This window comes from Mustela nivalis (assembly GCF_964662115.1).
Source record: "Mustela nivalis genome assembly, chromosome: 2".
Taxonomy (NCBI): Eukaryota; Metazoa; Chordata; class Mammalia; order Carnivora; family Mustelidae; genus Mustela; species Mustela nivalis.
The window spans coordinates 129,959,928-129,975,395 of NC_139021.1; the positions used below are offsets into that span (position 1 = coordinate 129,959,928).

The 15,468-nt window shown below is 37.1% G+C and overlaps 1 protein-coding gene across 2 annotated transcripts in view; it reads right to left on the reverse strand.

Moving 5' to 3' along the window:
- The window catches only part of CTNNA3 (catenin alpha 3), a 1,840,263-nt gene that overhangs the window by 1,823,911 nt on the left and 884 nt on the right, over nucleotides 1-15,468 (reverse strand). Inside the window, exon 1 of one of the 2 annotated variants that reach the window (XM_082714748.1) lies at nucleotides 14,656-14,821. The exons of the other annotated variant lie outside the window; for it this stretch is intronic. The gene's annotated coding sequence lies outside the window, so the exon portion shown is untranslated. Of the gene's footprint in view, nucleotides 1-14,655; nucleotides 14,822-15,468 lie in introns of those variants that run through there. 2 annotated transcript variants of the gene reach the window in all.

A 15,468-nucleotide genomic window follows, 5' to 3' on the forward strand; every position in this document is an offset into this window, starting at 1 on the left:
TTTCTATTTCTCTCTCCCCCCTACCTTTGTTTTTCTTTGTCTGTCTCCTCCTACCCCAACATTGTGTTTTCATGATCTATCATGTTGAACTAAATAAGTAAATACAAATATATATTTAAGTTGTTTTAATTTAATTGCATATATACGGTAAGCACCATAGGTTAGTTCAAGCAACATATAGTTCAGCTCTCTCTTACCCTTCATGGCAATGGAAGCAGGACATCAGATTTCCCAGACTTCTCTGCAACTCAGATTGGCATGTGACAAATTCTGGCCAATAAGGTGACAGCAGATGTCTGCTGAGATGTCTCTTTCCCTATAAAAAGGGAATCAGAGGGGCGCCTGGGTGGCTCAGTGGGTTAAAGCCTCTGCTTTCGGCTCAGGTCATGATCCCAGGGTCCTGGGAACGAGCCCCGCATTGGGCTCTCTGCTCAGCAGGGAGCCTGCTTCCTCCTCTCTCTGAATGCCTCTCTGCCTACTTGTGATCTCTGTCAAATAAATATATAAAATCTTAAAAAAAAAAAAAAAGAATCAGAATGTTGTTATGACCTTTAGCTCCTCCTTCTCCTATTTCTGGTATGATGCCTGCACATAAAGCAGTGTTACTGCAAAGCTGAAGAGGAAAACTGACAGAGAAAAACTATAGAAAGAGCACAGGTCCTTGATGTCATCAGCTCTGAACTTCTTACCTATTTGTTATTTGAGAAAAATTAGTTCCTGATCAATTTAATTCATTTAGTTTATTTTCCCATTTATAGCATCCTATCAGATGCATTTATAAAGTATTTTATCTGTCGATATCCCTAGTCAAGAACATTTAGGTAGTATCCAACTCTTTGCCATGGGAAACAACACTAGAATAAACACTTTCATACATGCTTCTTTTTATAGATATGCAAGAGTCCCTCTAACATATACACTCTGTTGCAGGCTGAACTGCATCCTCCCCACAATTTATATGTTTGTAATTCTAATTCCCTCAGATTTAGAATATAACTATATATAGAAATAGGGCCTTTGAAGATGTGATTAAGTTAAAATAAAGCCATTAGGATGGGCCCTAATCCAATATGATCACTGTCCCTTAAGAAGAAATTAGGACGCAGACACCAAAAGCGGTAATCATGTTGCAGATGCAGCAAAAAGGTAGCCATGAATAAGTCAAGAAGAGAGGCCTCAGGAGAAACCAAACTTAGCAGCACCTTGATCTTGGCCTTTAGGCCTTTAGACTATGAGAAAACAAATTTCTATTGTTTAAGCCACCCAGTCTTTGATACTTTATAATGGCAGCCCTAGCAAACTAATACAATTTGGCAGTAGAATTTCTGGGTCAGAACGCATTTGAATAGTCAATTTCAACAAATATTACCAAACTGGTCTCCAAAATAACATGACCAGCAGAACATGTGGGTTTGTTCACATGTTCCCATCTTCTCCTGAGCACAAGATATTGTAGGACATTTCAACTTTCTCCAACACAGGAAGTACGAAGTGGGCCTCATTGTTGTCTTAACTTAATTGCATTTTTGATTACCAATGTGACTGGTGATCTATTTTGGGTTGACTAGACAGCCATTCATTGAACTGCTTACTTGTACTTTTTATGCATTTTTCTCTTAGGTGGCCTATTTTTCTCACTGATTTCTAAGAATTCCCTATACATTCTATATATAATCTTTTGTCAGTAATAATCCCTGAAAATATCCTCTCCCTGCTTAATATGTCTCTCTTTGTATCCATAAAGATCCTACCATCTATATATTAACGTTCCATTTGTTTTGCATCTTTACAGATACTAGGTTATTACTATACATCAATTTTTACCAATCTCATAGGTACGATAAGGTACACCATTATTTTAATCTGTATTTATCTAGTAACTAGTGAAATAAGCTAAATATCTTTTCATTTATCTATTGGTCATTCTAATATTCTCTTCTGTGAATTGCTTTTTCCCTTATCATTGACCCATTTCTCTATTATTCTTTTCCTTATTAATTTTTAAATAATTCTTTATAAAATCCAGAGCGCCTGGGTGGCTCAGTCAGTTAAGCATCTGTCTTCGATTCGGGGCATGATTCCAGGGTCCTGAGATTGAGCCCTGCAACAGGCTCCCTGCTCAGTGGGTAGTCTGCTTCTCCCTCCCCCTCTCCCTCTGCCTGTTCCTGCTCTCTTACGCTCATCCTCTCTCTCAAATAAATACATGAAATCTTAAAAAATAATTATTTCTAAAAACATTATACTAAGTCATTTTTGTTTAATGGTCTATGAGTTGCTATTTCCATAATACTACTACATAACGAAACACCTAAAACTCAGTGGCACAAAAGGTTTATTCTCTCTTGTGCATTTTTAGGTGGTTAGGTTGGCTAATCCAAGATGGGCCTGGCTGGGCTTACTCCAAGATACAGTTTTGGAATCTAAATCTGTTGTACATGTTTCTCATCCTTCTTAGACAAGTAAGCTACCAGGAGCATGTTCTTCCCATGGCAACAACAAAAATACAAGAAGGGCAAGTGGAAAAGTACAAACTAAAACTACTTCCCATTTGTCAGACTGACAAGGTAACTCTCTTATCCCTCAAATTGTTCAAGAACTCCAGGGCCCTCTTGACCCCCATACCTCAGAGACAGAAAATTAGAGAATATGATTCTCAAGTGGGCCCTGTTGAAGGCTGCCAGTGTTCTGCTCCCAGCACACAGTTTACTGATGAAAACTGATCCCCTGAAGTCCAGTGTGACCTTTTTGCCTGCTGCACTCTTGCCTTTGCTGCTACAATTACCGACATTGGCCCCAGTGGTTCTTCAAGAAAGAACAAGCTTGCTCCCTCAGAGGTATGGCGTGACATCCACACTTACAGCCTCAGTTCACTAAACATGGTCGTTCCGTCAGGAGGGCCTTCTGCCTCCTTCTGCCTCCAATCACTCACAAGCCCAAACAGCTTCTCCCACCAGGTAACGCAGGCCATAAAAAGGATTCTAGCTTAAGGTCTCTGATGTTCTTTCTTATTAGGTTCTTTCTTATCCAGGACCAGTTCAATGCATTAAAAAGTTTCTAGTATAAACACATTGTAAAAGAAAGAAGTCCAGGTCTTCATTCTTTTCCTCTCTGAAGGCCCCCAGACTCTACGAGTTTCTTCCACTCCTCCCAGTCTTGACCAGCCTTTCAGGTGAAGGAAGACTGGAAAGGATAACCTTTATCAAATCAGAAAAAGACTCTCCTACACCAGTACCTGAGAAACCAAAGGATAAATATCTCACAATGATTTAAAAACACTGGGGGGCACCTTATGGCTGCTACATAAAATACAAAATTTCCAGTTAACTTTGAATTTCAGAGAAATAATGAATAATTTTCCAGCATAAGCATGCCCTATGCAACATTTGGGACATATTTATACTTTAAAAAACTATTGCTTGTTTATCTGAAATTCAAACCTCTGTATCTTGTATTTTGCTAAATCTGGCCATTCTTATTTTCTGTATTTCATGAATGGGATAAATTGGGGGGAGGGACAACTAAAACTCCCTTGTACATAAACTTAAAGCAACCACAGAGCCAGGCCCTCATATCCTGACATCCTATCAGAGAACTAAGGCTGACAGAACCAACCAAAACACCAGTTCTCACCCCATTACTGCAAAGAAAGGAGCCGCTTTTTAGATAACCAGGTGTGTTTCCTGGTCACCTCCCAGCAATACATTTCTAAATATACTCTGCTGGAAGATCTTTGTTCCCAGAAATGCAATATGGGATATAAGGAGAGAAAGGAAGAGTGACATATATTGTGCCCTGAGATATGAGAGCCCAAAAGGAGGGCAACAGACACAAGAAAAACAATGGCAGAAGGGTATTCTAGAGATTAGGTTTTATGCATCTCTCTTAGAAAAATGAATCCAAATTGCTTTCAATTATTTAGGGTTAAATTCACCCCCCACTTGATCCATATTTGATCCAGTAAAGGATCAAATAATATGAATAAGAGAATAGCTGCCCCAGTGGGTATGTATCTTCTGTAATCCAGAAATATACTGAGATTTAAGAGAGAAGAGATTTAAAATTTAAGAAATTCTGTAATTCAAAGTTGATAGTGATTAAGCTCAAAGAGGATATACATAGCTCACTTATGATAAACACCACAAAATCTCATCTTTTAAAAACAAGCAGACAGAAAAAAATCCAAAATCAAAAGTCTATATAGCATGAGAGTAAGACAATATCTTAAAGATACCAAAGGAAATCATCCTCAACAGAAAATTTAGACTACATCTACACGGTGCTCTCAGTGAAATACCCTAACACACAAATTCTAGGACAGAAGTGACAGAGAGACCAAGTAAAATGAAAAAGAAAACTGAAGTGAGAGGTCAAAATCAAGAGACCTAGCAAAGATTTTAAAAAATTTAAAAATCAGCAAAACCAAAAAAAAAAATTAATTTAAAAGTCACAACTGGAGAAACGACTCTTCTCCTTTATTGGCTGCCTCTCTATCAGCCAATTCCACATCCAAAGAGCAAAAGAACCAAGGAATAGAACTGCTCCCCTGGACTTAATTCTTACCAACAAAGAGAAATATGTGAGTGAAGTGAAAGTGACAGGAACCTTGGGGAAAACTGAACAGATCACCTTAGAGTTCGCAGCAGTCAAGGAAGAAAACACAAGGCAAAGTAAGACAAGTATCTTAGATTGTTGAGCAGTTCAGAGAAAATATAAGCATGTTCCAGAGCCAGAGATTCTAAAATGAAAGGTAGGTCAAAAAATAAAGACCACTACAACAATCACATGAGGAAAATATGGGAAAGAACATCCGCAAATATGACTCAAGGTGGTGTACAAGGAGCTTTCTAAAGAGCTGAGATCTTCAAAGGACATACAAAAGAAGGAAGAAGGGAATGGGAAGAATGAACACAACAGGGCAGTATTGGCTTTTACCGACTAAACCTAAGATAAGCAAAGCCTTATGAAAAACACTCAAAACAATGTAAAAACTTGAGGTTGCGGTTTGAGAAAGAAGGACAAGAAATGTACAACTGCTGGCCCCACTCTCAGGCGGAGTTCATGATACTGACAAACAACAGAGAGGAAGGAAGATTACAATATTTTGCCTTTGCTTTCAACCTGTCTGCCATGGAGAATGCTCTTTACAACAAAAAGATTGTGCCAAGAGTCTTGAGAATAAATTAATGAACAAAAGACAATGAAAGAATATCTAACTGTTTAGATCAATGTCCATTTCCAGGTGTAGTCTATTGCAACAGGGTTTCTCACTCTCAGCACTACTGATACTTTAGGCTGGATAATTCTTTGTTGTGGGGGCTGTCATGTGAGTTGTAGGATGTTTAGCAGCATCCCTGGCCTCTACCCACAAAACACCAATAGCACCAGCCTCCCAGTTGTGAGAATCAAAAATGTCTCCAGACATTGCCAAATGTCCCCTGGGGAACAAAAGTACCCTGGGTTGAGAACTACCATATTACAGAGCAGTGAAAAATTTGTACTTATCATCACAGAATTATTGTTTGTATCTTTGAGTAATCACGGCATTGAGAACTGATGGATGTTGCCCCATATATTGGAAAGGTAGGCTCTAAAAATTAAAACCTGTAAATTTGATGTTGGTCCCCAAGAAATTTTAACACAGTATCAAAATTTTATTAATTAGAAGATGACAATGATCTAATGATATCTTGGTATAGTTTCATTAAGAGCTACTCATACCAATGAGGTTTAATTTTCTTCTCTTTTTTTATATCATTGCTTAAAAAGGTGTATTAGTTTCATTAAAACTTTTTAAAATCTCTTAGGAAATCTTTCACAAGAAAAATATAAGCTGTCTCATACACTGCTGGTCTCAGTGTGTATTGGTAAAATCTCTATTGAAGGCATTCTGCCAATATGTGTAAAATTTTATATTTGTCTAAAAGACAAAGCAATGCCACTTTTAGGAATCTGAACACATGTATGTGAAGATGCATGTCAAGGATTGCAGTGTTGTTTGTGTTAATCAAAAAGTTAAAACAACCTAAATGTGCATCAGTTAGGGACTTGTTAAATAAATTGTCATATATTCTTACATTGGTATGACTTTAACTGTGACCAAAAGGGTCAGGAAAAGCCTTAGGAGATATACAAAATCCAAATGGATGTCATTTGCCTAGCAGTGGAAAGATACTAAAAATATTTAACCACCAGCATGGCTCAGGCTCCAACCAGAGTTTAGCCTGGAGAGGAGTCTTAGAAGGCCCCTTTTGTGCCAAATGCTTACCCTTTAATTGATGGGTCTAAGAAAGGTACCAGGCAAGAGGCCAAGTAGAGGAAGACTACTAGTAGTGAGGAGAAGGGATACAAAAGTATTTCATATTTTAACAATTTGTATGGCTTTACTGAGTTATATGAGTCCTCACCAATACACAGCAACATTAAAATATTCCAGTATAGTGTGGGGCAATAAATTGGTTAAATTCAACCAAGCCGCAGCTATAATAAAGAGTGAAATAAATGTATGTGTCCTGATACAGAATGATACATTAATTTTTTTTTAATTTGCACCTGAAACTGGTAGCAGTTTTTGGGGTCAGGACAGGAGGAAAATTTATTTTCATCGTACAACCCTTTGTGGCAGATGCAATAGGTGTGCAAACAACCCTTCCAGCTCTGGCCCAGCTTCACGCCTCTAGATTTCAAAAACTAAATACAGCTTGGGTGAGATTATAAAAGGTTGCAGGCATCAGATAACTTCTGGGAAAACTGTGAGGGGAGCTTCTAGTGTCCAGCCCAAGAATCCAGAATGAGGGAAGCTAACACATCTCCAGGACTGTCTCTCAGATACAGCTGGACATTTTTCCCGCCACATCGTCTTTGGCTGTTTCCCGGAGTCTCCTGGAGAGTCTATGAAAAATCTAATGTCATTTATGAAACTCTGTAGACTGGTGGTTTCAATAAAGAACTGTAGCCAAAGCACCCTTTGTTAAAATTAAAAATTAAAATAGATGTGCAAATATAACTTATTCAGTTTAAAAGTTCATTTTTATAAAACAACGACAACAACAAATTTTAAGCATGCAAGCTGGACAGTGGTACAATTCTGACCTGAACACATCTGGCCAAAGAACCAATCCAATATAGCCAGCCTAGAGATCTGGGTCTTAAAAGCCCATCTGAATGTCAGCTGTGTCCCAACCACCAGATAAAATATTATACAAAAACTCATCTAGAAATTAACATTATGTGATCATATCTAGGAAAATCCTAATGGGGCAGAAAAGAGGCAAAGAAGGATTAATTCTTCCAGGTATTAAAACATGTCATAAAATGAAGTTATTTAGAAAGTAGGGATTGGGGGGTACCTGCATGGCTCAGTTAGTTAAGCGTCTGCCTTTGGCTCAAGTCACATGGTCCCAGGAATCTGGGATAGAGTCCTGCATTAGCTCTCTGCTCAGCGGGGTGTCGGCTTTTCCCTCTCCCTCTGACCCTCCCAGTCATGCGCTCACACACACTCGCTCACTCTTTCTCTCTCAAATAAATAAAATCTTTAAAAAAAAAGTATGGATTGGATTAAAAATGAGAATGTGCTAGGGTGAGTGCTGTGAATTGTGTAAGACTGATGTATCACAGGCCTGCACCCCTGAAACAAAAAATACATTATATGTTAATAAAAATAAATAAATGAGTAAACAAATAAATAAAAATTAGATACAAATATTACTGCAACAGAAGAGAGAGTTGGGAAACAGACTAAATATAAATTTAGCTTATGATAAAGATGACATTTTAAATCTGCAGGAAAAAGAGTTATTCTTAAATAAATCATACTGGCTCAAATGAATAAACATTTGGATGAAAAATTAACATAAAACTGACTCCCAGGGGCGCCTGGGTGGCTCAGTGGGTTAAAGCCTCTGCCTTCAGCCCAGGGTCCTGGGATCAAGCCCCGCATCAGGCTCTCTGCTCAGCAGGGAGCCTGCTTCCCCCTCTCTCTCTGCCTGCCTCTCTGCCTCCTTGTGATCTCTGTCTGTCAAATAAATAAATAAATCTTTAAAAAAAAAAAAAACTGACTCCCAGCCTCACTCCTTTGCTCAAAATCAACTCCAGATGTAGCAAAGACTAAAATTCTGAAAGTATAAGTGAAATTATCTATAACACATTTTTGCATACTATTTGAAGCAAAAAGTCATTTAAAGGAAATACAAAACCCAGAAGTCATAAAAAAGAAGTTTAAAATTTTGAGTACAAAAATATTTTATTTTCTGCATTATTTAAAAATAAAACATAGAAGTCAAAAACTAAACAACAAATTGGGGGGAAATACTTACAACATAGTAAAAAGACAAAAAATTAATGTGTTTAATTTACCATGGAGAAAGAAAAAGAAAAAATGGACAAAGAATATAAAAAGGCAATTTATGTAAAAAGAAATTTTAAAATGGGCTAAATAATTATTTAAAAATTGCTCAACCTTCCTCATAACTAGTTAAATGCAAATCCAAAGAACAAGGTATATCACTTTTACCTATCAGACTGTCAAAAGTGAAATTTTTGAAGGAGTATCATCAGCACTGGTTAGCATTGGGCACATAAACTCTCAGCATACAGCTAGTGGGGATGTAAACTGATACAAATTTCTTGAAGAGATATATGAAAATAGCTGTCAAATTTTATATTCTGCATACTCTTAACCCTCTGATTTTTCCAATTAAAGATAATACTTAAATTTTAAAGTGAGCATTTCCAAACTTGTGCACCCACTCTAGAAAGCAGTATGGAGGTTCCTCAAAAAGAGGAGGTTCCTCAAATATAGAACTACCCTACCCCAGGATTTGCACTACTAGGTATTTACCCAAAGGATACAAAAATACAGATTCAAAGGGGTACATGCACCCCGATGTTTATAGCAGCATTATCAGCAGTAGCCAAACTATGGAAAGAGCCCAAGTGCCCATCGACTGATGAATGGATAAAGAAGAAGTGGTATGTGTATACATACACACACACACAATATTAATCAGTCATCAAAAAGAATGGTATCTTGCCATGTGCAACAACATGTATTACGCTAAGTGAAATGTATTACGCTAAGTGAAATAGGTCAGTCAGAAAAAGACAAACGCCATATGATTTCATTCATATGTGGAATTTAAGAAACAAAACAAATGAACATATGGGAAGGTGTAAAAAAGAGACAGAGAGGAAGCAAACCGTAAGAGACTCCTAACAGCAGAGAACAAAGTGAGGGTGGATGGAGGGAAGTGGGCAGGGACGGGCTAGATGGGTAATGGGTATTAAAGAGGGTACTTGTTGGGTGCATCTGCCTTCAGCTCAGGTCATGATCCCAGGGACCTGGGATCAAGCCCTACATTGGGCTCCCTACAGGGAGCCTGCTTCTCCCTCTCCCCCTGCTGCTCCCCTACTTGTGCTCACTCTCTCTCTCTATCAAATAAGTAAATAATTTTTTTTTTCAAAAAAGGAGGGCATGTGTTATAAGGTACTAGATATTGTATGTAAGTGATGAATCACTGAATTCTACTCCTGAAACTATTATACTTTATGTTAACTAACTAGAACTTAAATAAAAATTTTAAAATAAATAGTAAAGCATTTCTTTAGACCCAGTAATTCTACTTTCAAGAGATTATCCTAAATATACACTCATAAAAGTACATCAAGATATAAGAACAATGGGCGCCTGGTTGGCTCAGTGGGTTAAGCGGCTGCCTTTGGCTCAGGTCATGATCTCAGGGTCCTGGGATCGAGTCCTGCATCGGGCTCCCTGCTGAGCAGAAAACCTGCTTCCTCCCCTCTCTCTCTCTGCCTGCCTCTCTGCCTACTTGTGATCTCTCTCTGTCAAATAAATAAATAAAATCTTTAAAAAAAAAAAGATATAAGAACAAGGATATTCCACACAACATAGCAGCACGAAAAAACAAAAACTACTAAAAACAACATCTATCAATACACAATGGACTAAATGAATTATGCTACATCCATATAAAATACTATGAGGTTGAAAAGAATGAGACAGGTCTACATGAATTACTATGCATCTGTATTAACTAAATAGAACTGCCCTAAGTGGGGGGAAAGGGCAGGTCAATATGTACAACATTATGCCTTTTTATCTTGACCTAAATTGGGATTCTGTAAACCAGCAAGAAGAGCATAATGTATGGATATTGCATAGGCAACCAACAGTGCCCATCACAGGTTATTTGATTCTGAGAACTAGTATTCCTTTGTTTCCTCATGCTAGAGAAAAAAGAATTGCTGGGTCTAATCGAAAAGTGAATCAATCTTGCAAACTCCCATGGAAATATGACCTATGACCCCCAGCCCTAGAATAAGACGGACACTGATACCTCTCCTGGAGAATCACTGAGAAATTGGTTTTATTTCCTACTCTCCCTTCATCCCCAGCCACAAACAAACACACGTTAGAGGTCAGAGCCTTTATTGGATTCAGGAGTATCTATCCCTAGCACTAAGAATAATGTCTGCTACTCAAGTCATCTAAAATGAGTGAGTTAATTACTTCCAAAGCCAATATCAGAGGAGACTCCACATAGTACTTTCAGCAACCCTGCCTCAATCACTCTGAGGGTTCTCAGTGAACTAACCCAGGGCCACTTTGCATTAATACCAGAAACCTTATCAATTGAGACCTGGTAATTCATTTATCATCTATTTAATTGTACACCTCCATCCCAATTCTTTATGCCAAATGCATAGACTGAGGAGACAAATGTTGTACAGTGTAATTTAAGCAATGCTACTCAAAGCACAAGTCTGCAATGATATAAGGAGCTTGCAAGGATGTAAATGAATGACTATTTCCTTCATCTAAAAAGTCTTGCTACAAAGTAAAAGAGCATAGATTACTTACATTCCGTTAGAAACTTCTCCTTTCATGGACCAGTAACAGACTGAGAACTGCTGATCATATGTTGAATACAGCTAATGTAGAGCCTGAAATGCTTGAGTTCCACTAAATGAGGAACTTTCCTTGCACTCAACATTGCCTTCTCCATCAAATCTATTTCCCCACTGATGGAGGGACCTGAAGCAGCCCAAGTATATTGGCTGGGAGAATGAAGACGCAAAAAAGAGGTCCAGGAGGGAGGAGGGGGTGCCAAATAAATTTGACCTAAATTACAATTTGGCACATAGGAATTCAAAACAATTTCTCAAACCATGGAAGCTAGTGATTAAATTAGTAGCAGATTAAATTGGCTGTGTCCCAGGCACCAATAACATTGTTAAAAACAGTAATTAAGTATGGGAAAATCATGTGCAATAGCTAATAGTCCTGTTCACTTTCAAAAATTCTGTAATCTCAAGTATCTGTCACTTTCCATTAGATCTGCAACTTGACTAAACTCAGGAGTTCTGCCCCACGGTACCATATCACTTAAAATCTAGTATCTGAACAAAAATCTGAAAATCACACTTTTTGAATCTCTAACATTTCCAAGAGCCAACGATCCATAAGCAAACACTATTTTTTAAGTCTTCATTACAAAGTACCTAAATTTTTCTTCAGGCAAGACTGAACTGCCAACTTCTCAAATCTTAATCCCTTCTATCCCAAAGCAAGAGTAACAACACACCAACAGAGGTTCATAGGAATTAGAGAAGGAAACTCACATCCTTCCATAGCTTTGGTCTTCCTCTAAATATCAGAGAAAAAGAAAACTTCACAATTAAAAAAAAAACTTTTAATACAGACAAAACATATTCTTTAAGAATTCACAACCCTATACCTCACCTCCCCTCCCACCAAATAATCTCTCTACTCTCTCTAATTTGATTTCTCTGGACAGCCACTCCCTCCAAAAAATCAAATAGTTTTACTGACCTCCAATTCCTTAGCTTTTTGTCTTCAGTATAATCTATTTCTACAACCATAACTCCCAAATTCAACAATAACAAATTAAAACTTCATCTCTTCCCTGACTCCAGCTCTAGAATGCCCTATTCCATTCTGTTTCCCTAAGTAGAAAAACCCCGTACTGAATTTCTGCTCTTATATGTGCCCTCTATTAGTTTTTCTTTCACTGTGCTATCTATACATTTTCTCTAAATACTTCTAATTTCTCCCAACATTTATTGTAACTGAAGTATTTATCCTTAATTCTATTTCTTTGTCACAGCTGGATCATAAAATTCATATAAATCAGAATCATGTATAGATGGTCCTTTAACAGAAGTCATTTATAAATTCTACTGTTCTAAAGTCCAAAACAACATGGTCAATAACAGTATCTGTTGGTTTCAGGCAGAACTGAAGCATTTTCCTCACATGTAGCTTTGTTGATATCTGTAAAGTTGGTAAATTGAAATTCTGTAAACAGGGGATTCTGTCCTTCCAAACACTTAGTATATTGCAATCTACATACCTGATAACGATTTTACATATCAGAGACATTCAATAAATTTATCATTTGGTAGACAAAGAATTTTACAATGACTTAAAAACAGTAAAAAACCATCTTCTTAAAAATCACAACCTTTGTATTCAACTCAAATGCCCTTTAATCTGAGTTCACATTTAAGAATATAGCTTGAAGAATCAGACCACTAAATACAGAGAACAAACTGATGGTTGCTGGGGCAGGTTGGGGGAAAATGGGCAAAAGGAGTAAGAGATATAGGCTTCCATTTATGAAATGAGTAAGTCATGGAATAAAAGGCACAGCACAGGGAATATAATAGATGATATAATAGCATGGTATTTTGACAACAACTAGACTTGTGGTGAGCGTAACATAACATATAGAAATGTTGAATCACTATGTTGTACGCCCAAAACTCATGTAACATTGTGTGTCAACTATACTTAAATAAAATTTAAAAAAAATTAAATACAGCTTAAAGAAATGATCTTTAAAATAAATACACACACATGGGGCGCCTGGGTGGCTCAGTGGGTTAAGCCTCTGCCTTCGGCTCAGGTCATGATTCCCAGGTCCTGGGATCGAGCCCCACATTGGGCTCTCTGCTCAGCAGGGAGCCTGCTTCCTCCTCTCTCACTGCCTGCCTCTCTGCCTACTTGTGATCTCTGTCTGTCAAATAAATAAATAAAAATCTAAAAATAAATAAATAAAAATTTAAAAAATAAAATAAAATAAATACACACACAAAGATATTTACCATAGCACTTGGGTATTCAATGATAACTAAAAAATTATATCCACTAACTTGGAAAAATGTTACACAGCAATTTAAAATAACATCTATATAAAATAGGGAATATACATGGAAAATGTTTTGGTATAATATTAAATACAAAAGCAAGGTCCCAAATTTTATCTACAGTACTACTGCAATACATTTTAAAGCCATGTAGAGAAAAAAGACTAAAAGGAAATACATCAATGAGATTACAGGCAATTTTTTTTCTGTACTTTCAAAATTCCTATAATTCCTAGAGTTCCTCCAATTTTCCACGCTCATATTATTTTTATGATGAAAAGAAAATAAGTTTTCCTATAAAATCCCAAAATTTTACTCAAAAAAGAAGGAAGATACAGACTATCTGTTGGAGGGTAACAAAAAAGCTATGTCTATATGGTCTGTATTTTGGGTGTATCCATTTAATAAATTTGCTACTACTGAGCATTTGCTAATACTTTGCTAATTACCTTTGCTAATACTGAGGTCATTTTTTATAGTGGATACTGAAATTTTAATAGCACATCCAAATATGCCATTCAAATTTAACTGTTAATAATCCACATCCCCAAATCATAACTAATCTCATAGGTTAAGCTTTCGTTCTGTCTAAATAATGAAACAAACCCAGAAGCCGAGCTAATCTGAAATCTTATTTTTCGTACTTGTATGTTCTGAGCACATCACTGGATTTCATGTATCTTCAAAGACACTGTAACAGGCTTTCTTAGTGTCGTATAACCGTGACTCAAAACCTGCACAATCAATGACTTTCCTGATGCCTAAACAATCTCTTCTGGTTTCTATTTGAACTTATTCCTTCCAGTTCTATCCTCAGCACAACTGAAAGCAACTATCCAACCACTAAGACTCCATCAAACAGTGACCTTTTCTTTACATTATTGATGATTACATCCTACACAATGTGATTTTTATTTGATTATAAATGGTGGTGAAACAGTTCTGAGAGAACTCAACCTCTTAATGCTACTGCCCATTATAAAACAAGTACATGAGACAAATATTAAATTCAGGAATTACTGTTTTGCCACGGTCTCATTTGAAAAATCTTCCATTTACTGTGAACAAGCTTCCGATTGAAAGTAAAAATCCCTTCAAAGATTTTCTATCTACTGCCCCAGCCCCATGCCAAAGCACAAGCATCCAGGCCATATCTTATCTTTTCCTGCACAGTACTGCAATCGGCTTTTTATAGCCAGAAACTCTCTGAATGCAAAGCACGACCTTGGCTACTAGCTTCCCCTGGCACTAGTTTGAAAGTTATTTATAACTTTAAAATTAGCATGAAAGCCTACATTTCTCATCATAACTACTCAAAACATTCCCATTTTATATAACAATGTAATGTACTTTAATCAGAAGGAAACCCCACATTTTAAGCCTACAATATATAACTAAGGCAGAGCAATTCAACGAAGAAACAAGAACGTACTGAAGTCCAGCTCTTCTCTTTACGAACTTGACTCTTACCTTTCTGTTGCTTTCTATAAAGTAAATGTTTAAAAAAAAAAAAATCGGCTCTTGTAGGGAATTTTCCAAAAAAGAGTTTTGGGGGGGTGGATAAAAAGAAGAAGACGGCTTCTTAGTCAGAGTTACAGAGTACCAAATTAAGAGGCAGTGGCAGTGGGGCAGTCACTTTAGCTGAGCGTCATTCACCCAGGATAAGAAAGAAAGGGGAGGTTACAAACCAGGGTGGGTGGTATCTAATCCTGAACTGCTAGTCACTGACCTCACTGACAACTTGTTACTGAAAATACTTCGTTGAAAAAGGCCAGACACATACTTTGCCTAGAGATCTACAAACATAGCTGTCAGGAAGCTCTGAATAAGTTAGATTTGCATTTCTCTAGTCCCTTTCCAAAATAAGGACCTCTTTACATCTAATTAAAGCTGATGGCTAGAATTATGGAGAATGAAAAAAAAATGATAAAGCAGGAATAACGGGAGTCCAGGAAATCCACACATCAAAAGATCAATTATGTAAAATTCAGTGTCTTCAATACCATAGGATGATGTGTCACATCTGAGATAGTGGTTTTCTTCTGAAATCTTGCCTGTTGCAAGATACACCTGCCCCAGGTATCACACTAAAACCACATAATTATTAGTAAGGTGTGTACAGTGAAGATTTACCAAATGCTCCATAGGTGAAACCATTGTTAAAGTTACCAAAAAAGTCTTCTCCAACAAAATTTCTTATTTCTGTGGCTATTCTTTTTATAGTTCCTCTTCCCTTTTTTTTATATCCTTTTCCTCAAACCCTATCATTCACCAGAACAAATC